Source organism: Clytia hemisphaerica, unplaced genomic scaffold (genome assembly GCF_902728285.1).
Source record: "Clytia hemisphaerica strain Z4C2 unplaced genomic scaffold, Clytia hemisphaerica genome assembly, whole genome shotgun sequence".
Classification (NCBI taxonomy): domain Eukaryota; kingdom Metazoa; phylum Cnidaria; class Hydrozoa; order Leptothecata; family Clytiidae; genus Clytia; species Clytia hemisphaerica.
The window spans coordinates 1,377,800-1,400,419 of record NW_027103994.1 but is presented as its reverse complement, the minus strand read 5'-3'; the positions used below and the strand labels follow the sequence as shown (position 1 = coordinate 1,400,419).

The 22,620-nt window shown below is 35.2% G+C and overlaps 1 long non-coding RNA gene across 1 annotated transcript; it reads left to right on the top strand.

Moving 5' to 3' along the window:
* Window positions 1-944: 944 nt before the first annotated feature.
* On the top strand, window positions 945-3,774 carry LOC136811268 (uncharacterized). The gene is made up of 4 exons (XR_010847218.1): window positions 945-1,622; window positions 1,994-2,066; window positions 2,779-2,884; window positions 3,197-3,774. It is a non-coding gene; the product is annotated as an uncharacterized lncRNA (long non-coding RNA).
* The last annotated feature ends 18,846 nt before the right edge of the window (window positions 3,775-22,620 follow it).

The following is a 22,620-nucleotide window of genomic DNA, read 5'->3' as shown; positions in this document are numbered from 1 at the left end:
TCGCGGTGAAAATGGCATTTTTACACCCTTTTTTGTAGAGCGTGGAAATTCACGGATTGTTTTCACGGATCATTTCATAAAAGGGGAAACTGCACTGATAGTTTTCATGGAAAATTTTATGACGTACTTCACGGAGAAATCGAAATAATGCACTGGTAGCTTTTACGGTTCAATATTTGAAATAATGCGGATAGTTCTTACCAGGTAAAATTAAATTTGAAAAATGTTGCAGTGACGTTACCGGGTGAGATCACCTATTCTCAACTTTCTTGCTATTCTACACCGTGAAACGCTGCAATATAATGTTGCCAGTGATTTTCAAAATACGCCCGTACTTTTCAAGATCAAATTAGTAAATGGTACGGGGGAAATTCAAAATTCACGGCGAAAATTTAAACGCTAGTTTTGGCCAGCAACGTAGATTCACGCTTTAGCTATTCTAAAAACGCCTAATTCGGCTTAAATTTTCATTGTATGCATGATCACTGCATATAATTTTGCAAAGACCCAACACTCAACAACTATATAGTGGTTGCATTTGAGTGATGTATATCAATATCATATGAAAAAGCATTGTCAGCTAAAAACCTTGAAAATTTCTCGCTTCCTGCCCATTGAGTTTCAAGCCCGAAGGGCTAGAGGTCAATCTCTTTGGTAGGATTTGAAGCCAACAAATCCTACCAAAGTTGCGCGGCCTTGAGCGACCCGCCTGGTTTTTACACAAATGACAGATTGAAACTAAAATTTACCGCTTAATTTCGAAAAATATATCACTCGAAAACAAAGGAATTGCTAGATTCAATCCGTCATCAAAAATACGGCGCATATTTTAAGGCTTCAATTTTTCTTGCCTGAGAAAGGTTAGAAATTGACCTCTAGCCCTTCGGGCTTGAAACTCAATGTTCCTGCCTCTCTTCAACCGACTTAAACCAGTCGAGCCTTTTGCATTGGAGGACCTTGGAGTGATCTACGAGGTATAGGACTAATGCAAGTAAACCCATTAAATAAGCTTCCAGTACAGCCTTTTAGGTTTTTAATGTATTAAACCCCTTCGGTTTTTGAGACATAACCCCGTATATCATCCAAGATCCCAGTGACTTTCATCCTGAGTATCAGAGGCCTAGTTTTCAAAAAATATAGCATTTTCCATTTTGTAATTGTACGAAAAAGATTGCTTCAGAGGAAGAAAGTTCAAACTCGCACACAGCCCCTTACTTTGCTTTTTTATAATTCTTCGCGGCGGTGGGGGCCCTAGTCTTTCTGGCGTCAAAGGCCACTGAGCGTCAAGGACCGCAACCGGTTGGCGTCTTGATAATTCAAACGAAGTTGCTTGGCGTTTGGAGGCAATTTCTTTGTATGATTGGGGTTATCGAGGTAAAAAGTTGAAATCAATATGTCAGACTTCAAAACACTGTCGGCTGAAACTTTACAACATCAGTGCTCGACTTTCGAAGAAATTCATATAATTTTCGCACAATTAGTGATGAATAATTATTTGAGATGAATCCTAATGACTTCAATTATCATTAGAAGTGATTTCAAGAAATTTACTGTGTTGATCACAAAGATATTTTCGGATGTTGGTGTGGAATTTGTGTTACACTTTCACTCAAACTAAATAGGTGAGTTGAACTTGAAGGGCTACAGACGTATGCTCGTTAGCTTTTATATACTTTTAGACGAAATCCACTCGATCAGTTGATGGCAATCTCAAAGTTGAGATATTTTTTAGGCTTATTTTGTAGAAATCTTTGTATTTTCAGATTTATAATACTCTGTCTGCAAAATTGACATTAGTGTCTCCTGACATAGTGTGAAGTGGATTGTACATTTTTATTTTGTGAAGCAGGCTGTGATCGGCGATAGATACAATTCTCATTTTCATCTTCTGACTTGGTTTCAGTGTGACTGTAAAATTATAATATTGCCATTGGATGTATTTTTTATTTAAGAGATTGGGTGCCTTTCAATCTTAAATCTACCTTCTTTTTAGGAGATCACAAGTATTTAATTGATTTCAAGATTGGAGAAGAAGCAATAAAGCCAAAGACACCAAGACACACATGGTACGTTGAATTTTCCAATAAAGTTTTGATTACAGCTTTTAAAAAGTCTAAGTTTGACAAAGATCTAAACTTCCACCATCTTGAAATTATGATTTTGCATGATTTTTTACTATCCAATGACACCATGTATTTACCGGCGATTCACCGTTTGACAAGTAACTTCCAAAAAATGATCGCATGTGAAACATATTCTTACCTTTGGTTTTCTTGAAATCATGATTTTGCAAGATTTTTTACTATCCAATGACACTATTTATTTACTGGCGATTCACCGTTTGACAAGTAACTTGCCAAAAATGATCGCATGTGAAAGTATTCTTAAATCTTACATTTGGTTTTCTTGAAATATCATGATTTTGCAAGATTTTTTACTATCCAATGACACTATTTATTTACTGGCGATTCACCGTTTGACAAGTAACTTGCCAAAAATGATCGCATGTGAAAAGTATCCTTACATTTGGTTTTCTTGAAATATCATGATTTTGCAAGAGTTTTTACTATCCAATGACACTTATCGGCAATTCACCGGTTGACAAGTAACTTGCCAAAAACGATCGCACGTCCTGGCACGTCAAACATATTCTTACATTTGGTTTTGAAATTTTGCTGCTTTAGTCAGGCCAGGCACTTCAGAGTTTCCCTCCACTGTAAGTTACCAGTTCTGATGGTACATAATCAGAAAATTATAACAAACTTCGCACATTTTCAGGTGCAGCAGGACCGAGGACAGAGTAGACATCACAAACAAAGTTAACCGAATCGTCTAGAAAAACTTCACCCATCAAATGAAATTCCATACATGCAACATGACATAGGTTTGTATGTTATATTTGTTTTATTCTTATGTTTTCATTTAAACATTGTTGCATTGATCCTGGTGAACCTGTCAGACTATGTTATCTTTCAAACATTCAGTTTTCGGGCATAGAGGTTGTCAAGAATCTGGTGTGTCCTTCTTTTCCTTCCAGAGGATACTTCCCTACTTTTCCAATGGCCTTTTCATATGAATAATTTATGCTTGGCCTACTTCTCCAGCAGTTCCAAGTTTTTCCATTATGTCACTCTTAAAGATTTAAAAGGAACTAGTTCCAAGATTGCAAGTCAAATTGATTTTCTGTATTTTTTAGCATTGTAATGACCAACAGAAGGATGGAACATAAGTGCCAAGAGAATCTGGTCAATGAAATGAAACGTTTGCCCGAACATACAATCAGATTTATATGATCAACAAAACTAGTTATGTCAACGGCATCAGACAAAAAGTATACCAGTTAGAGGAAAGGAACTTTTTTCATGGAATATCTTAAAGTCTGTAATGAAGTCACAAGGACTACCGCTTTTGATCAAGATAGAGATGAGTTTGGATTTTATTTGCCGTACAAGTATTACCAGATTCCAACCGAGAATCAAGCGATTTATATTGTTTTAAATGTTTGAGCAGAATTTTAAACCTTTAAATAACTTTTCTAATTTTTATCTTGAAAGTCTGTAAAGAATTATAAAGAGTATTTTTTTGTAAAGAGTTTTGTCCACTTTTATTTTTGGAAATATTTTTGTCATAAAAAACATCGGATTTTTTATCATATTTATTGTTTCAATTTTTTTCCAATGTTATTTTTCTAAATTTTTGTTTTTATTTTTTCCCAAGCATAAGTTGAAATTTTGTAGTACACATTTATTCTTAAAAATAACATAACTATGAATATGCATTTTGTTCTCTTTTTACTTTCAAACGACAAAAAGCCTAAGAAATTTTAGAAGCATTTCTTTCGACCAGTCTTTCCACAATTATGAGAAAAAACAACTAGTGTCAAATTAAAAGATATTTTGGATTCTCGAGTAGACAAGTTCGGATATTTTCTATTTTTCCTTTCAGAATTTCCCCTAAATATCCTCCAATATGTACTGTCAAATACTCGTTATATTGGTGTGTAGTTGTGAATATTGACGGATATTTTTCTCAATATTCGTAAGAATCCGACCCTTCATATAGGAATCCTCGGGATTTACTACACGGATATTGATATCGTATGCATACGAATACAAAACGTGCATACGGGTATGCATCTGTCTGTATACGTATGTATTCGTATTCTGTAGTATCCTAACCTGTATTTTTCCCAAAATCCAGTATCCTCGGCATAGGATATTAATATGCGTTACTCAAGGATACGCAAGGATATTTCCCAATATCCTTGCGTATCCGAAGCTTTAAAGTACACGGATATTCGACCTTTTCACGCTGTGCAAATTCAAATGACTATAAAACGCTTGTTTTTCAGGTAAACCTACCTCTTTAAATCTCTCAAAACTATCCATGTATTCATAAGGATATACACATTTACGTAAAAACAATCTAAAATGATCGTCGTTAACACATCGACTATGTAAATTGCTAAAACTTTTTTCTATGGCTTCCCGATTTAATTGTCTTGTCTTAATGTTTTTACATTCTTCACACTCAAATCTTGCCATATAATTGCTATCTATTTCCACAAGCTCTACATCTTTTTCTTCACAACACTTGATACCATCCGTATTTGTATCAACAAGATTATCCACCAAACTACTTAAAGAAGCCTTCATAAATCGACAACTATCAATAAATCTCAACATACATTTTTTTTGTTTTCTTCCTCGTTTTCCCATTCTTATCTTCATACATTACAATATTTCCATCCTTATCTCTAACATCAACATAAATTGGAACCGAAAAACTGATATATTTCTCTGTATTCTCTGCAAGAACTTCCATTTCATCAACATCAAATTGTTGAGCTAATTCTCGAATAATAATATGTGCATCATAGTTGCTCAAATTGTGAAACACTACTGGCACGTGTTTCGGTATTCGATAAGCTAAATTACAACTACTATGACTTGAACCAAGATACTTCCCAGTATAGTGACAATGATTACGCACCTTACGATCACTAATATTTTGTGATACTTGAAAACCCTTTCTACAAAGATGACACATTCTTGCATCTCTATATTGCTCCTTTTCTTCATCTGTTAAAGGCTCCATTTTACGCTGTTTATATCTCAACACTCTCTCAACTTGCCGTTTTAAAGTTTTACAAAACGTCATGATCACATCTTCTCCCCTACACTGTTTAAACGCCCTTTCATATTCACCATGCGCAAATTTAACCAACATAGCTGCACCACAACCTACATGCTCTGCAACATTGCGAGTTGATGGTTTATTTTCCCTATCTTGTACACCTTGAATTGGTTGAAGTATACATTTAGTATCAGCATAAATCACAAATGGTACTCTAATCGATTTAGAACCTTCTTGATATCTTAAAATGTTTTTACCTTCCTCAGGCATCTTTACATAACAAAAATCATGATCCTTACATGCTTGAATATGTATTTCCAAAGTATCTTTACTTCGAAAACTACCTAAACAATTGCGACAGTAAAAGTCTCCATTGTGATCTGAAGTTACACTTCTAAAAAGAGCTGATAATGATTTAATCGCTACATAATGCTTCTTGTTACCTTGCTGAATAAGTAACAAATCTACACACTTAGATCTTTCAGTATTATATTTTGAAATATATGCCTGTCTTATTTTCAGCTCACCTTCGATGACAAGTACATTTAAAGCAATGTTAGAATTCTGATTTTCAAATTTCTTCCATTGATTATTTGGTATTGGAAAATCGATACCATTCCAAGCATATCGATCAGTATATGGCTTTATCTTTGAAACTCTTTCAGGATGAACTCTGATTTCCTCATGATGTAAAGCAACAGTCACAGCCCACTTGAAACACTCATCATCACCTTCATTTTTTGGATTGATACAACACTTCTTATTTTTTACCCAATCAGGCAGCTCAATATATGAACCTCCCCGATTCAAATCCACCCTGTGACAATGGTACGTCATCTCGACTACACGCACAAACACAAAGTCGCTCGCCTCCATTGTGTTAATTATCCTTTCATATTGTTGCATCAAAGACGTTCGCATTTCATCTAAGACTTCTTCTAAATCAGAACCTTCCATCATGACATTTGGTGGATTTGACCATATCATTTTCGTTGTCTCTTCGTTTCCATCTCGTCTTCTAAACAAAACTGCTATTTCCAAATGAACTTTATAACTTTCCCCTCGTCTGACCATTTCCTCTAACACTTTTAATACATGATGTCTTGTACGTTGTATATATTCTTCAACACTAACAACACCTTGATGTTCTTCAACACCTTTACTTCTAAATCTAACATATCCACCATCAAATGCGCCTTCTATTTCTTCAGGTCTAAATCGCTTTGACAACGCTAATTCAACAACTTCACTATTAGCAACATCTTCCACAATGCGTTGCATTGAACCGATTCTATTTGATACTCTATTTGTCGCAATATTCTGCGCTATACGAGACTTCTTTCCGCCAATAACTTTCAATCCTTCCTTTTTAGCCAATTTAACCAATTCTGATTTTCTAAGTTTACTCAGATCTTTAATTTGAGGTTGAACTACTCTACGATGATACAAAATTGTATCGATTAATTTACTTCTATTTAGACCTCCATAACCTGTACTATTTTCTGCTTTTGCTATAGCTTTAAGGCTACTTTTTCTCTCTCTATACAACGTGCCTACAGTATCGCGATAATGTTGAATACGATCTATTAAAGTGCTCTTATTAAAACCACTATAAGGCACGTTTTCCGCTTTTGCTATTACAATCAATTCCTTAAGCGTTTGTTTCATCATCAGGTTTTTTAAATTGTCCATTTATTATAACCTTTTTTGGAAAATTCAAAACCTCTTCGATTGGACAACGCTTTCACAGGGAATTCCCCTTTTTCGATTTTTGACCACCTTCCAAATTTTCAAATCATCAAAATATTCAACAAAATTTGAAATTTCACTTTTCAAATTTTCGACAACTTTTTTCGATGACTCAGCATTTTTTCAAATTTGACTCAGCTTTTACAATTTCTTTAAATTTATTTCACTCGCGTGTATATATTAGAGCAACATATAGAGATGTAAAAACCACGTCTCGCGAACTATTGATACTCCATGCGTCAAACGCATGCCTATCTAAGAACCAAAATCTACAGAATGCCTTCGCTAATCTTGAAATGAAACCTTATTTTTTACTGACTCGTGCAATTCAATAAACCGACATTTTATCGATGCTTTACTAATTGCTTTTGGCCACTTTCCAAATTTTCAAATCATCAAAATATTCAACAAAATTTGAAAGAAATGAAATTTCAAATTTTAGACAACTCAGCATTTTTTTCAAATCGCGCGGATCATTTTTGTCGCGCGGAAAATTTTTTTGGTCGCGCGGGCGATTTCAAATTTTGACCACTTTTATTTTTCATTCTCAAAAATTTCCTCATTTTCAATTCTCAATTTTGAAATCTCAAATTTTTTTCGAAATTTCAAATTTTGACCACTTTTATTTTTCATTCTCAAAAATTTTCCCATTTTCAACCTAAAATCTCGACCTCAAAAGCACCTCATTTGAAGCGGTAATTTTACGATAATTTTTGATAATTTTAAGTAATTCTTGACCTCAAAACCACCTCATTTAAAGCGGTAATTTTTGATAATTTTAGGTAATTCTTGACCTCAAAACCACCTCATTTAAAGCGGTAATTTTACGATAATTTTTGATAATTTTAGATGTCCCAGGTCGCTCCAAAACCTATCTCTTAAGCGTTGCTGCGTTGTTGTCATGTTCTCGAACACGTGATCTGCCTTCGTTCGATGGTTTTCTCTGCGACACGCCTTGATGTTGTTCTTTATTTTTCGCTGTTCGTTTTTATCCAGATTATATGATCGTTCATGGTTGGCTATGTTGTTAGCCAGACTTTGTGTCATCTCAATTGAGTTTTTGATCTCGTTCTTGGCTTCCTCAGCAAAGATAGATATTCCATGTCCACCCATGCTTGGTGGAAGAGAAAATAGCTTTCGTTCATTGCCTGTAGGCTGGATACCACCAGTGATGTTTGGTATGAATTCTGTTGTAATGATGTTATCGAGCTGGTGTAGAAAATCGGCAATGCCATCTATTGTTCGCGTAAAGTACGTGATTTTATGCTTGTAGCCATTTATAAAGCATGCATAAGCTTCATGTGGAGCGTACTTTGCAATGTTAGATAGCGTTCTGATTTCATTTGACCAATTAGTGATTTTCTCCATCATAGAGTCTCTGCGGAATTGAAGAGAGCCAGCAACTGAGCCAAGATGTTTACGTCCATTTGTTGTGATTTTGATATCTGAACCAACGAATACAGTTTGAGCTAGGTCAACATTGTGAGGTTTAACGATCAACCATGACTTTGAAGGTTTAGTAATAAGTATCCATATCTAGGACCAAGTCGACAGACTTCATCCCATAGAATCTTAAGGCCAACCAGCTTGCCAACACCAGCAAGATCATCTGCGAAGGCTGCAATCTTTACATCGGCTGAGATTGATTGGACTCTTTCGACACTTCTCAGGATCAAGGGAATTATAGCAATAGCATATATGAACATTGCTATGGGATCTCCCTGTGTGGTTCCCTCCATTGACTTGATTTCAGCACCACCAATGATGAACAATCTTGCTTGGTACTGGTAGCAGTTGGTGAGAAACGTTGAGAGGGACGGACAAATGACTTTGGCATTATGGATGAACGCCATGCAGTTTACGCTGTTAAATGCATTTGCCGCATCGATGAGCAGAACAGCTTCGGTTTCTTCATTGGCAAATATTTGTCTGATTGCGTGAACAGCAGCTTCCGATCCAGCTTCTTGACCAGCGCAGACTTGAAGGGAACCAACATTTTGAAGGACATCGTCTTTAACGACGGAAGCAATGACCTTTCCAATAACACGTCGGAGTACTTCACCAACACTAATCGGGCGGATGCCAGGGTTTTTGTTCAACGGGATAAGACGACAGGCTAAGATTGGCTGAAGTGAATCTTCAGAGTGGATTTCTGTACAAAGAGTTCTAGCAAATCTCGTCAATGCTTTGCACAAATCAGTAGACTCTTGACCATATTGTTTGGATGTCAGTAATCTCTTCCAGCAATCTCCATCCATTCCAGAGGGTCCAGAGCCACCTTTAGTTCTTGCTGCTGCTTGACGAATGGCATCAGCATCGATTTCTTCAAAGATAACTCTATTACTACGCTACGCCCTATCATCTTCCATCCTTTACACGACGCTGTTGCAGCTTCTAGATTACTGGTAAATCCATTTAATGTAAAAAATTTTGGATCACGATATCCTTTGTTAAACCACTGGAAAAACTCCGGAGTACGTTGTTACCTGTCATTTTTTGGTTCCTGCTCATTTTTTTTCTTGGTCATAGCATTTCTTATGCTGTTTGGTTCTACTATGTTTCATTTATATTTCAAATTGGTTGAAATAAATATAGTTGCATGTCTTTTGACTGGTTTAGTATCTGTAATTGATTCTACCTGGACACTTTTCCTAATGAATGTTTTAAGATTCGTATTTTATTCTTTGTAAAAAAGTAATTCACATTTTTAGAAAAAAAATATGTTTCATTTATGTAACCTTATTCATTGATATCTCAAAGAAAATACTGTTGAGAAGAATCATTCTAACTATTCCAAATCATTTTCAAACTTTTGCTACAAAGCATTAAAAAGCCTTAATTAGCATTAATTAGTTTTTACAAGCATTTGTACTAGCCGGTGGCAGTTAGTGAAAGCTATGGCTAGTTTAAGATAGATTATTGGAAAGAGCATAGTGATATCAGCAATGACCGAAGGAATGCTCGTCATATTGTAAAGATCAAACCAGATAAGCGAGACCATGCAGTCTCTGATTTGCACGATGAAAAGGTTCCAGAATGTGAGTGTAAAGGAGGTATAAAGTTAAAAGATCAAAAACACATCTATAACAACACTGTGCGAAGTTTATACAAAGATTTCAAAGCAGAATTTCCTGATATTATAAAAGCCTTAAAATCGCTTAAATAGAGCTTTTTAAGCGTTTTAAAGCTATTTTAGTGAAAATTCGTCGGTTCTGCACCCTTCGCAGGACTTCAATGGGTCTAATCCATTTCAAGGGAGTGTCCCACGAGGTTTAGGACCATTGGGAACCAGCTCAGCCCTGTATGGAATTCAGAGTAAGCTTAACTAAGGCTCCGGTAAAGCGATGTAAGCTTACAGTGTAAGCCCAGGCGGCCCTGTAGGCCTAAAAACCGGTTTTCTGGCAAAACTACTGTTCCCAGCTGGTTCTAAACCCTCTAAATCGCTTCAGCAGCATAAAAACATGCTAATTAGAGCCTTTTGAAGTAGCTCACTCGCTTATAAGGTCACGTTTTTACTTTTTTTGCTTAAGCTATCAGCATCCTTGTTTTACAGATGCAAACCTTTTTTATATTTTGCCAGCAACTACACGTTAACTTGAGGGTTGTTTATGCTCAAAATGTTTTCAGGCAAACAACAAAGCTTACACGACACTTTGATTCGTCATAATAAGAAAAATCACTATATTTATCATATGTCTAATGACAAAAATCATGATAGTGTTATGACCAACCATTTTAGATTTGACCCTACAAAGACTTATTTTCTCGTAGATGAAAAATCGAATGCTGAAACAAGAAAAAGCAGGACGGGAGGAACACAAAATACCAGGTAGCTCTTCTGCTCACGTTTTATCATTTTATCCTGATGGCAAATCATATAGTTTGTGGAAAACTGTCAAAGATTTTCTGGAAGATAAAAAAAATGCTTCTGAAAACTTAAAGGATATTTCTGGAGAGCATTTCGTTCTCAAAGGAGAGCCTTACATTGTGTCGAAGTGGTTTTCGTTTCAAAACGAGTCAAAGAAGTTTGCATCATTTAAAGAATCAAAAAACACAGAACTCGCTTTGATTCATATTCGTGAGGTTTTCTCCACAAAGATAGAACTTAATGAAAAGAATCAAATGGACATCGATGAGTACAAAATGCTCACGAGCTCATATTATTGATTTTCAATATTTCATTTAATTTTATTTAAATTTTCATACAGTCTTCATGTAAATATTTACTACAAGTTTTCTACATTCATGTTCTCACTTACAGAATCAAAGTTTTATGTTCCAAATTAATTTATTTTTATCATACTATGATATACTTTATTCATTTCTAAGAAATTTTATTTTTTTCTTGAATTATTTTCCTGAATTGCAATATTGTATCGTTTTTAAATTTACGTTTCGATTTCATTAATTCATTTTCTGATGCTTTAAGAAACTTGCTAATCTCATTATAACATATACATACTCCATAAATTTTTCTTTATACAATATTTTCCACATTATATCTGCCTGGGCAAAAATGAGCGTTCTCGCCCAAAATTGCTAACAATCGGCTCTTTTAGGGGCCATTTTTTAGCTTATGTAGACATGGAGCAAAGAATTAATTTTTATAGCACATACATAATACGTTTTGTTCCACTGACATATTCAAAGTAAGTCTTGGAGCTCTTATTTAGCCTGCCAAGGGATAATGGTTTACCCATATATTTTCAGAGATTTTTCTGTACATGATGTACAGATTCATCTTTTACCCTATTTGAAAGAAAAGGTAATAATTTGCTCTTTTCAATGCCTTTAAAGAAACAGGTTGAGCTTGTAGATAATTTCTAATATTTATTTCTCTTATATATACAATACTTCCCCCCTTAATGAAGATAAAACCAAGAATAAAAACCCCATATGGTTTAAAAAAGAGCAAAAAATTAGCTTTATGGAAGAAATGCTAATTAATTGCTCATTTTGGGTCCATAATACATAGCCTAGAAATCTAAGCCAGATTGATTCCAGTCACTAGGTAAAATCTGATGTTAAATTGTGACTGAATATCTGGCTTAGTACAAGTAAACTCGGTAGCTTATCAACTGACAAAAGCGAAAATTCAAACTTTCCCGGGCCTTTTGTAGTAAATGCACATAATTTGAATAATCCTCTAAACGAATATTTTTCAACAAAAGATTTTCATAACGAATCCATTTTATAAAAATACGAAAAGAAAAAATCTCCTCCTTATTGATTTAAAATTTCTTTTACATGTTGTAAGATAAAAGGCTATTATTAAAAAAGAAGGAGGGTGAGCAAAGGAAAAAAATATGTTAAAAAAAAGTCATGAGTAAAAAGATGTTTTCAAAACAGACGACAATTTATCGTTTTTGTGTTTTGACCAATCAGAATGAACCCAGAGTGAACCGAAACTTGCGTTCATTTTTTGAACGCGCGCTTCGCCCAAGCCAGTTTTTCAAGGCAAACTTAAAATTCTGTACATCTTAAAATATCATTAAAGCGCCGATAATGCTATATTGCCGTAAACCGTATCTTAGCCTTGTAAAAACTGGCTTGGTTAACCAGGCTACATAATACAGTAGTTTTATTCTAAATTTATTAGAAGTTAGTTCCTGTAAACATTATAGAATAGAATTTCACTTAACAAAATGTAAGAAATTATAAATGTTACCAAATAATGACTAAAATAAGATATGATAGTTTCCAGAATTCGAAAATAGACTAAAGCTAAATTCTTGCTCGAAATAAGGCCTTGTAATGACTCTATCATCATAAATTTAGCTTTTTATCAATAATTAAGGATTTAATACACATCATTGATCAAAATTAAAGCCAAACTGCAGTTATTTTTAGCACAACCAGTGCTAATTATCTCCTCCCAATTAGGCCCAACAACCATTTTAGAAGCTAATTCATACGGGAAATTATTTATAAAAGGTGTATGGATGTCCCTGCGAAATTTCAGTTGCATAGCATTAGAACTGATAAAGTTATGTAGAGTTGAATTTCAATGCTCGTTTTTGGGCAGCACTTTGAAATAGGATAACTTTAAGTAGAATTAGAATTGGAAATAGATTTTTCAGTATGTTGTTCTTTGACTATTCAAGATAACCACTATTATAAGATTGTAAAAGTCAACTGGATACAAAAGCCGTAATAAGGTTATGTCCATTTTGGTAAGGATTAAAAAACATGTCCATATCCAAAAAGACTTCCCGGCTGATTTCGATTCTATCAGCATGGTTAGCCAAAAACCAACTCATCATCAACACCAAAAAAAGGAAAAAACGAGATTATGCTGTTAGGAACCCAACAACGCCTCTGGAGACAACAGGATATCCTATCAATAAACCACAAGGATATCCCAATTAAACCTTACAGACTCCTATAAGTATATCGGCGTTACTCTATCGCAGGCTTTAAACATGACTTCTCATCTCACAGAAAACATCAAAAAAGCATCCTCAAGAATTCACCTCCTTCGAAAAACTCTTACTTTTATGGTAGCAGACACTGCCATCCTTGTATACCAATCAATGATTCTTCCCTTGTTCACTTACTGTTCATTCTGCTTATATGGAAAAGCCTAACGGATCATGAACGAATCAGCAATAACCTTTCTGGTGATGTAGATATACTTGACGTTCCTGTGGAAAGATTCAAGATAGTTATGATCTTTGTCATTGATATAATAAATTGCCAATGTTTTACACCTTTTTCCTTCCCTTCTCCTTCATCTTTTCCATATTTTAGAGGCCACTCTTTTTTGGTTCTTAAAACACTTTAGCCCAAAAAACTATCTTAGTTTTACCAGCTTCATTTTGTGTTTAAATCAAATGAATTTTAATTCATTATCTCTGGTTCATGGTAGATTGGGGATAAAAAGATGGATGTTTTAGCCAATCTAGAGGGTCGAAATTCTAAAATTTTCCAACCATGGTGGGCCCTCCTTAGACACTACATATAGCTTAATCACTATATTCAGCTGAATCTTTTTTGCAGGGGATCCTTAAAACCCTTGATACGCCCCTGACGGTGTGCTAACAATCCAAAACCAATTTCAATCGAAAATTCACACCCCAAATATCTAGAAATCATCAATCGGACCTATCATAATTATTTACCTGACGTTCCCGGTAATACTTTAGGTCCCAGATGACGTCATAAATGCCTAAGTTAACTAAAACGTTTTCGTTAGCAAACATTATCATATTATATACCAAAAGAAGCGTCTTCAAACGTAGATTTAATAAAAGGTCAGTAACCGTGAAAATTCGTCTATAAAAAGTAACAAAAGTTTCTTTAACGACAGCAACGTCATTTTACCTGGTCCGAGAGGCAAAAAGTCTAAAAATTCAAACTCTTCAAAATAAAAACCCAATACCGCCATTCGAAAGCTCTCAAAAATCGATATAGAAGACTTTTATGGTAAATTTACACGTTCTTTTCATGCATTTACATACCTAGTATTGCATTCACAACATTGTTCGATATTGGCGAGTGACCATTTGCATATATAAAATTTGATATTAGGCGAGACCAATTTAAGTTGTTGTTCTACGGACAGATTGTTAGAAAAATATGGGTCGGTTGGTCGACAAAATAAGAATAAATTTTTCATTTATCGGTCGGGCCCGTAGAACAACAAATTAAATTGGTCTCGCTATACAAGCTGCTCTTGGGAAAACATTCTAAGAACGAAAATATTTTGATTTGATTCCCCAAACTTTCTGAAAGTTTCAATACAGATTTCATTTTGAAATAAATTAATTTGCCTTTTTCAATTTTAATTGTAAATGCAAATGTGTGATTACTAGTAATAATTAAGGCACAAAGCCAAGTTGAATACCTTTCCACCAAGTATGCCACACATGTACCAGTTGCAGGCAGGAGATGAGCATTACATATGGTCTCTCGGTTTAAATAATCACCAAATCCATATTTTCTCCTATGGTATAATAAAACTATGGAAAACAAAAACGAACTAAAAATTATATAGCATATACAGTAAAGTGCAAATGGAGCCAATGACGTAATGCGTAACAAATCTCAAAATAAATAAAACAAATTTTAGAGCTTGAGCACCAATTGCACAATCTTACGAAGACTTCAAATGCAAGGGAAGAGTAAATCTCGGAAGGAATATTCAACATGTCGCAGAAACTGTTCACGTATCCTTCAATAAGAAAAATAAGAAAATTTGCCGTGTGTGCGAATTTAGCCCCTTACCGCAAAATCAAGTTTCCCATCGAAAAAAAGAAAGAAAAATCAGTGGCCAAATAGTTCATAGAACGGATTTTATTTTCTCCAAAGCCAAAGAAACCTTAAAACTTGATTCCGCAAAAGAAGTTTCAAAATAGCTCTCCGTTAAACTAGTTCCCACAAAAATATGTTCCCTTAAAATGTTTGGTTAACTGCTTAGCCAATCTTGACTCCGCAGAATAAAGTCGTGAAATTTCTGCAGGAAATCGAAGAAGAAACGAAGCAAATAACTAGTCTAGCAATTTAATTACGATGAGGTCACTTTGTTGGCACCGGGCTCAGACAGTCAAGACGCACTGTTTAATGATATAAACTTCAATTAAAGATACCTTTAAATTCATTTCCACGGTTACTTTGAATTGTTTTCGGATAGCCAACTGATAAGAACATGTCGATAAGTTTGTCCATCACAGGATCAGGCTCTTTTGATTCAATTGGATGGAGGAAAACAAAGCGAGAGAAAACGTCAAGAATCGCTAAAACATATTTGAAACACTTTCCGTCCTACAATGATGTTTTCTCAAAGACAACCAAGTCAATCTGTACTTTTTCCATCGGTGCTTTTGCGATTACAGGTTTCAAGCGATCCTTATTCTTGAAAAGAGGATTTTGTTCACAGTGACGTTTGTTGGAATTGATCCAAGCTTGGATTGTTTCCTGAGAAATACCAACATAATGATCTCTGATGCGGTTGAATAGCTTGAGAGCATTTTCTCCTTTGAAGTGTTCATAAAAGTAATGAATGATCCCGTTTACCTCTGAAGACTTTGGTACACTAATCTTTCTACCATCAACAACAGCCACCTAAGTATAAAAAACACAGTAAGCACTTAGTACTGGGTTCGAACATGGTTCTAGTTAACGTGGTTTTCACATTACAGAATAACATACAAGCACTCAGCATGAAGGTTTCCGCATTACAGAATAGCACACAAGCGCTTAGAATGAGGGTTTCCATATTACTTTGATTCGAGAAAGAAAAGATTTATATACTTACAATTCGTTTTTCTTTCTACTTTGTGATGTAATCAGTGATTTGATCGACAATGAGGTTCTTCTGTTTAAGCCCCCAAAGTTTCTTTTGGAACGAGTTATATCCTTTAACAAGCTTAACTTTTCCATCAAGCTCTATGAACCTCTCATAAACATCGTCATTTATAGGGCGATATCTATTTTCACACTTAACAACATATATTCCAATAAAAAAAAGTAACAGTATACACCGAAACGACCGAAACATTGCCATTATTCTTAAAACGTTATAATATTTCACATTCCTATTTTGATGCTCACATTTTCTTATACAAATGATTTACTTTGCTTTGCCTTTCCGTTTTTTTTCTCCAAATTTTAGCGTTATAAAAAATGATTGTTTCTTTAAGAGTCTTTCTGTATGATACATCGAAAGAGGAGAATAAAACACATGTATAAATATACGTGTAGATAGGACTTTATATTTTGTGATCAATCGAGGCTTTTATTTACTTTTCAAAATAAAAGGAAGAAAAATCTTGTGTAAACATAATTGATCTTTTACTTTGGATTCCACATTCCATAGAGTTTCCGCATAGCGATATTAACAGCCACCAAGAAATTCCTTTTGTCAAAATCTTTTCCTTTAAAGGGATTCCTGCATAAAAAAATTATACTTAATCCATGCATACCGTCAACTGCTCTAACTTAGGACTATCTGACAAAACATGGGAAGGAAATTTGGCCACCATTTCACCGAACCTCCAAAGTCATTTGATTTCAGTTAATGAACGGCGTATTAAAAAATACACGATTTCTCTTTCGCACCGAGTAGGATTTTAAATCGAGGTATGGTTGATAAAAATCATGACATTTTATGCCCAATTAAATTTGCTTTACACAGAAAAAATAATTTCCTCACATTTAAGATACCAAACATCCGGAAGTGTGAAAAATCGTAAGATTATCACAAGATAACGTGCTATAATTCAAAAAAGTCTCTATTTCTAGCAGAAAAAAAACACAACAAGTGTCAAATTACTCTAACATGACAGTTTATAAAACGCTTTTCAGTCAGCTAAAACGTACCAATAAATCTAAGCTTAAAAATTGGAGGGGGAACTTTTGCTGATGTTTTCAAATTTGAAATCAATAAAAGAAATACAGTTGTCAAACAATTCAAGCTTCCTGTTCCAACAAAACAGCTCCTGACGACTGTTCTTAAAATGACGAACCTATGCCATGAGAATGTTATCGAGTTTATAGGATATTCATTGAAACCGTCATGTATGATTTTTTATTTCTGTGAGCTGGAAATAGATGACAAGATAAGATAAGAAATGTTGATGAATTGGTCAACTATTTTAACGATAACGAACATTTTAATTTCTCTGAAAGACTTCGTCTGGTGTTGCAATCAGGTAAAGGCTTAAAATACCTACATCATAATTCAGTCATCCATAACGACTTTAAGCCAAGTAACATTTTAGTGACAGGTTCCTTGGACAACAAAGTTGTGAAAATGGAATAAGTGAGATGAAAAACACAATGACTACTTTAACAAATGTAAAACCTACTGGTGTTACACTGTCATTTTCAGCCCCTGAAGCTGTTCTTCATTGTAACCTGCCATCAGTCGAGAGTGATGTATACTCTTTTGCTGTTTCTACTTTCACAATCCTTGGTGATGTGGGTGGAATGCCTTGGAAAAGGAATCCTCCAGCTCCAATCAGATGCACTTATTCTCGAGGCTCTTAGAAGGCAACAAAGAACACTCATAGACTCTTTAAAATATATATACAACAAAGATCTTTAAGTTGAGAATCTCATTACCCTAATGAAAACGGCCTAGAGTGATGAAAAAACCTTAAGACCAAATATTGGAAACGTAAGTTTTGACCATTTTTCTGTATATCGTATTTCCTTTACTTAGTTGTTTAGATTTTATTACGGCATACCTAATTTTTCAGATTATATTACATTAAAAGCTGAAACAAGAAAATATTGGCCAGCAGTAATAACAACCAGCCCTCCACTCTTTCACGTCTTTACTATAGCAAAGACCAAAGAGTACATGATTTTAACGAGTTAAACTTTTTCTTAATTTAGATACTAGATGAATTGGAAAAGATTACCTTAAAGAATAACAAAAGGGTATATTTGCTTAACTTAACTGATATGTTCAACAATATTCTCTATTTACCAGATATGCCATCACGCTCACATTGAGAAAAGTCCTGGTGCAGTACGAAAAATTTTAACATTTTGAATTAAATTTTCTCAAGATATATAAAGAGTTTTAGAAAATCTTTTTTGCATCGTAAAAAGGAAAGATAAACTTAAATCTACCTCGTGGGCTTGGGCATGGCACTGACACTTCCTCATCCAAGATTGATTCTTTCTTCTCGGGTCCTGCGGGTAACAGCCTCCCACAATGACACAGCTCTTGTCTGTCTCTGAGATTCGCCGGATGTTTAATTCAAGAAAAGGTTGTCAGAAGTCACCCTGCAGGTACACTCATACCTGTAACCGCAAGGTTGGCTCTCAGGCTTGTGGGAAATGAAATCAGGGTTTTCTGCATCCAGTGAATGAGGGTGGCTCTCAATGACTCTTTTCTTTAAAACCTGGTCCTTCTCTGCTTGATTCGGCACTTTGGGACAGAGAGCTCCAAAATGATCCGGACCGTTAATTTTTATTTGATGGTGTGGTCAATGGGTTTCAATTGCTCCCAGCAGATGCTTCAATCAGCCCTGCGGAGATGGATAACTATAATTCTGCTATTGGCCAGGGTTCTAAAGGGAAAACCACTACCCTTGAGGAACTTGCGGCTGGAAACTACATTATTGCTACTGAAAAGCCTGTGATAGTCAGCGCACTTGGAGCAGTTCCAAAGCCTGTGATAGTCAGCGCACTTGGAACAGTTCCAAAGCCTGATTCTGAGGATCTTCGTTTGATCGATGACTGTTAAATGCCCCCACGGTATGGGCGTTAATTCTTACATCGATATTGAGAAGCAATCTTTCCAGACCCTAGATGACGCCTAAAGGTTGATGGGGAAGGATTTCTTCATCGCTAAGATAGATTTGAGACATGCGTATAGATCTGTCTCAGTCCATTCTTCTCCAGTTTGAAATGGAAATTTAGTGGGGATAGCGATTATACGTATCTAAAAGACACAAGTCTCCCTTTTGGTGCAAGCAGTGCTCCTGATATTGTTCATCGTTTAACTCAGTGTCAGACGTATGATGCAGAAAAGAAGCTACCCTTTGATCATAGTGTATCTTGACGATTTCTTGGTCATTGGTAGAACTCAGCATGAATGTCAAGCTGCCTTTGATACTCTTTCTTCTCTTCTGGTTTCCCTAGGTTGGGCAGGGTATTGATAAGAAATTGCCATTGTTTGTGCAAATTACAATTTTGATGACATACACGGCTAATCACTTCTTATAAAGAGATGAAGCTTACTTTGTTACTGCCTTACATTCAATCACTTACCAACGTCATCAAGATGTCAATGTTTGGAACGAAGACAGCATTGTACCAACATAACTTACTTGCTATTGGGACCCCCATTCTATATGGGAGACTAACCATTTGATATAGTTTGTTTATGGTAATTGCATTTACCAACCTGCTCAAGATTCATGTCAACAAGTGCCATTGCTACCCAAGTTTGATTGGAAAACCTTCAATGAGATCCCGATTCCATATGGGAGACAAACCACCTAAATGGTTTGTTTTTGCAATTCATGTGCGACTGAACCACACTGTTCCGTGACACATGAAGAAAGCAATACAGAGCTGTCAATGAAGGCCAAAAACTACCTTTCCAAAAGAAAAAGTTTAACAACTGAACCCAAAACTAGCAAATCAATCCAAAGAAAAATATATAAGACAAAATCAATAGTAAAGATCATCGATGGAAATAGTTCAAAACAAATGCTCGAATACTACCACTATCCAAACCTAGTGTAAAAACTGCCACTTAGTACACATCCATCGACCCAATGCCACACACCTAAATAACCATTTCCATCCGACATACACATGAAAAGACAAATCCAATAAAATGACAAATCCGGTACCAATATTGTAAGGGTACATACAGGCAGTATTAAGGAAGTACGTTTTGCATGTTTCATCTTTTCACTTTTAAAAACTGAATTCACGTCCATCCCTTTGCAATTAGCACAACCAATGACAATCTCTTATCCCAGAGCTTGATTAATGATGATTTGTATTAAAACTGAAATTAAGCCCTGGTAATTTTCAAACTTTTGCTGAGCCTATATTGTTTACTTACCATGATTCGTCTCGAAAATTTTAGTTCTTTCGAACTAATTTTTTTCTTTCCGTAATAATTAAGTCAAAAAAGAATTACCATAAGCAATGGGCAATCTTTTTACAACAAACAAAAAATTACAACCCCGCTTCATATGAAAGACCAAGAAATCCAAACGGCTAAATTCGCACCAAAGATGGTATATTCTGCTACTCAGACAAGCGGCGGTCCTGTCATGAATGAGATTGATGACCACAGTAAGTGCTTTCACTTATTTCGGTTTCGATCATTGTCACTAATGCATTTTGGAAAACAAGATTTTCATAAATCTCCACATAAATTTGCACTTTTGTTCACTTTACATTTTTGAGAAATTTCATGACGTTTTAAAGACCCAAAGAGTGCTCAAGGGCTCTGGTACGCAACACTTTTGAAATTTACAACCCTATTATTTTCTAATTTTTTAAAGACTTTTTTGTTTTCCTATTAAAGCACGGTTGATACTGGGCATCGTTGTACAGTCCAGAGAGGAACTCAAGCAACTACTGACTTGAGAGTGGTGAGGAAAATTTCTTCATTTAATTTCCTTTTCTTAGACTGTTGAAATACCAAAACCTCCGTTTTGCTGGGACTTGCTTTTGATAGGCCTTACAATATCTTGTGATCATTGTGACAACAAAAAATAAAATTTATCGAATACTCTTTTTTCCTTTATTGAGTGGATACTATGCACGATCACGTAGTTCATCATCGTCCTCACCATCTTCCACCAGATATTCCCGGTATACTAAAGTTAAGGATCGTTAAATCGTTAAATGGAAGATGTTGTTGGTTTGCTGGTTATACATGTTGGATTATGTTTGGCTTTTTTAATGACTTTTTTATATGCTCCATGAGTAATCTACATAGTAGAGACCACTATGTCACAAGAAAAAGTTTCCGTGCGCAGGAGCTTTTCCTAAGGGATTTTATGATTTATTATTGTTCCTTGAATGTAATAGATCAAAGTTTGAGGGGTGAGGCCGGGTGTGACCATCCGTTGCCATGGAAACTGACGTCATTTGTTACTATGTGTCACTCCTTTGCACAAGTTCCTACCCACGGAAAGCCATAATGGCCTCTACTGACAGGGTTGAGTTATCTTCACTATGCCTCAGTCTCATTTTTCCATTGTGGAGGTACCTACTGCTCTTAACCAGAATTTGTTCGCCAAAGCTAACACTGCCCTTTTTCTGAATTACCATATCAAGTGGTACGCCCATTTCTTCTGTTCTCCAGTCTCCAGTCTTCTATTCTAGAAGACTTCACCAAATAATTATTGATCACATAAGAGTAAGGTTCAAATCTAATACTAATATAATTTTTAGTTTTCTTATGTAGTAACTTTTTTATTGGTTAGTTTTTTTTTAGAACTTTTTCATTGGTTAGTTTTTGCCATAATACTAATATAATTTTTTGTTTTCATACGTCGGAACTTTTTAATTGGTCTGGTCTTGGCTAAGAAGTCGGCATTTATGAAAATTTGGAAATTCTTTTGATCGTGCTTTTAACGCCACCTTCACCATCCAAAGAGCTTTTAATGCGTTCAGCAACAGCTATACCGGCGTGCGACGCCGGGTACCGGCTAGTTTTATGTAAAACACTAGATGTAGCTTCATGTGTTCCCCAGACAACTAAGGGTGAAGCAAAATTATGTGCCATCTTTGCTATTAGTAGACCAATTTATTCACTCAAAGAAACATCTTGCAAAATGCAAGGTATGGGCGTTAATTCTTACATCGATATTGAGAAGCAATCTTTCCAGACCCTAGATGACGCCTACAGGTTGATGGGAAGGATTTCTTCATCGCTAAGATAGATTTGAGACATGCGTATAGATCTGTCTCAGTCCATCCTTTTCCGGTTTGAAATGGAAATTTAGTGGGGATAGTGGTTAGAAGTGCTTTCACCTATTTCGGTTTCGATCATTGTCACTAACGCATTTTGGAAAACAAGCTTTTCATAAATCTCCACATAAATTTGCACTTTTGTTCACTTTACATTTTTTGAGAAATTTCATGATGTTTTAAAGACCCAAAGAGTGCTCAAGGGCTCTGGTACGCAACACTTTTGAAATTTACAACCCTATCATTTTCTTATTTTTTATAGACTTTTTTGTTTTCTTATTAAAGCACGGTTGATATTGGGCATCGTTGTACAGTCCAGAGAGGAATTCAAGCAAC